The sequence below is a fragment of the Oncorhynchus nerka genome, linkage group LG23 (assembly GCF_034236695.1).
Source record: "Oncorhynchus nerka isolate Pitt River linkage group LG23, Oner_Uvic_2.0, whole genome shotgun sequence".
NCBI lineage: Eukaryota > Metazoa > Chordata > Actinopteri > Salmoniformes > Salmonidae > Oncorhynchus > Oncorhynchus nerka.
The window spans coordinates 23092031-23095191 of NC_088418.1; the positions used below are offsets into that span (position 1 = coordinate 23092031).

Here is a 3161-nt window from a genome sequence, read left to right on the forward strand (position 1 = left end):
GAGCTTGTGGAATGTGTCTTGTTGCCCCCTTTTCACAGAAACGTTTTCTGCTCTGTCAGGACAAGTCTAGCAGCCTTGCACCAAACCCAGAAGCGCAGGTCTGTCTCTGGTCCCAGTTGAGGAAATTAAGGTAGACATGTGAAGTGTCTCACCTCAGGCCTCTTCTGGAACACTAATTACAAAATATAGAATGTTACCATGACGTTTTTTAACTAGGCTAAACATAGGTGCTCTCACTGCACAGCATACACAATGATAATGTGTAAGACGGATCCATGAACATGGTTTCTGCAGTTATTTTGTTGCCTAGTCGTGTGGATATTAATTGTGTATTTTGCTCAGATTAGTAGAGGGTTCAATGTAGCATTCTATGCTGACTGCAGGAATGTCCACGAGCTGTTTTGCCTGAGAATGTCATGTTAATTTCTCTACCATTGGCTGCCTCCTACATCATTTTAGAGAATATGGCAGTACATCCAACCAGCATCACAACAGCAGACCATGTGTTACCACGTCAGCCCAGGACCTCCGCATCTAGCTTCTTCACCTGCGGGAATGTCTGAGACCAGCCACCCGGACAGCTGATGAAACTGGGTTTTCACAACCGAATAATTTCTGCACAAACTGTCAGAAACCGTCTCGGGGAAGGTCATCTGCGGGATCGTCGTCCTCACCAGGGTCTTGACCTGACTGCAATTAGGCGGCGTAACCAACTTCAGTGGGCAAATGCACAATTGCATTTTGTCGATGGCAATTTGAATGCACAGAGATACTGTGACAAGAACCTGAGGCCCATTTTCGTGCCATTAATTTGCCATCACCTCATGTTTCAGCATGATAATGCACAGCCACATGTCGCAAGGATCTGTACACAATGTCAAATGTCCCCGTTTTTCCGTCAACTGCATACTCACCAGTTATATCACCCACGGAGCATGTTTGGGATGCTCTGGATCTACATGTACGACAGCATGTTCCAGTTCCCGCCAATATCCAGCAACTTCGCACAGCCATTGAAGAGGAGTGGGACAATATTCCACGATCAACAGCCTGATTTGGCTATTTCAGCACACCTGTTGCTGACAGGTGTATAAAATTGAGCACAGAGACATACAATCTCCATAAACAAACTTTGTCAGTAGAATGGCACATACTGAAGAGCTCAGTGACTTTCAACGTAGCACCGTTGGAACAGGATGACACTGTTCCAACAAGTCAGTTTGTCAAATTTCTGCCCTGCTAGAGCTGCCCCCGTCAACTGTAACTGCTGTTATGGTAGGCCACACAAGTGGTAGGCTACACAAGCTCACAGAACGATCCGCCGACTGCTGAAGCGCGTAGCGTGTACAAATCGTCTGTTCTCGGTTGCAACACTCACTACCGAGTTCCAAACTGCTTCTGGAAGCAACGTGGGCACAATAACTGTTCGTTGGAGCTTCATGAAATGCGTTTCCATGGCCGAGCAGCTGCACACAAGCCTAAGATCACCATGCGCAATGCCAAGCGTCTGCTAGAGTGGTGTAAAGCTCGCCGCCATTGGACTCTGGAGAAGTAGAAACGCGTTCTCTGGAGGAATTAATTGCTTTCACCATCTGGCAGTACTACGGAAGAATCTTGGTTTGGCAGATGCCAGGAGAATGCTACCTGCTAACTGTAAAGTTTGATGGAGGAGGAATAATGGTCTTGGGCTGTTTTTCATGATTCGGGCTAGGCCCATTAGTTCCATTGAAGGGAAATGTAAATGCTACAGCATACAATGACATTCTAGACGATTCTGTGCTTCCAATTTTGTGGCAATAGTTTGGGGAAGGCCCCTTTCCTCTTTCAGCATAACAATGTCCCTGTACACAAAGTGAGGTCCGTGCAGAAATGGTTTGTCGAGATCGGTGTGGAAGAACTTGACTTGCCTGCACAGAGCCCTGAACTCAACCCCATTGAACACCTTTGGGATGAATTGGAACACCAATTGCGAGCCATGCTTAATTGCCCAACAGTGCCGGACCTCACTAACGCTCTTGTGGCTAAATCGAAGCAAGTCGCCACAGCAATGTTCCAACATATAGTGGAAATCCTTCACAGAAGACTGGTGACTGTTAAAGCAGTTAAACTGTTAAAGGGGGGACCAACTCCATATTAATACCCATAATTTTGGAATGAGATGTTCGACGAGCAGGTGTCCACATACTTTTGGCCATGTAGTGTATCTGTGACCAACAGATGCATATGTGTATTCCCAATCATGTGAAATCCATTAATTACAACCTAAGGATTTTATTTCAATTGACTGATTTCCTTTTATGAATTGTAACTCAGTAAAATTTCTAAGATCTTGTGGGGACACTTCTACTTTACCTAAGATAAAATGACCCAGTTGTTAATTTCATTTTATATTATAATTTTTCTCTTTGGAACTGAAGCTGGGTTTCAATGATACGTGGTTGACTTCAGAATCTCTGACAGCCTCTAACCGCACGGCGAAATCAACACAAGAGTGCCACCTGCCGTTAAGCAAGTGCAAATTCAACTGCGCATTGCGTTTCTAGTTACCCATCATGCACTTCATGTGAAATAATTGTTGTTTTCTACTGTAATATATTAAAACAGGAATATGTTTTTACGATCATAATGTTATGCATTATATAGTTATGACACGTTGAACAGGGCACGAGATTTGTTTCTGGATCGCGAGATTAGTATTACCGCTATCGGAAAAGAGAAGTCCTTGAATCCCTTCCCAATGTCACGTAAGAATAGTCAGTAAACTCTGGTTTCTCTTCAGATCGCATAAATCTTTCGCCTTTTACTAAAGATTTCCGTGGAGAGGAACAATATGAGTATCAACGAATTTTTTGATACCCTGCTCAACTGCGGGGCTGCCTTTGGCTTGTGAATTATAATCTCAGACGTTTTCAGTTAGGTATTAAAATTTAGGACATGAGTATCTCAATGTAAACCCTACATCAGTAAGGCGAAACAGGGTGGACTCGAGGCTAGGTGGTGCATTTACAAGTTACTTATGTTTGATGATGAGCGTATTACTTTCTGCTTTGCTGCTCTATTACTACAATAATTATTTTCAGTCGCTATAACATTTATACATGTCATGTAGAGTTATTGTACGGTGCATTCGGAAAGTATTAAGACCCCATGACTGTTTCCAC

The 3161-nt window shown here is 43.7% G+C and overlaps 1 non-coding gene across 1 annotated transcript; it reads left to right on the plus strand.

Moving 5' to 3' along the window:
- The first annotated feature begins 2759 nt into the window (after positions 1–2759).
- LOC115107221 (U5 spliceosomal RNA) lies at positions 2760–2874 on the plus strand. Its single transcript, XR_003860161.2, has one exon. It is a non-coding gene; the product is annotated as a U5 spliceosomal RNA (small nuclear RNA).
- The last annotated feature ends 287 nt before the right edge of the window (positions 2875–3161 follow it).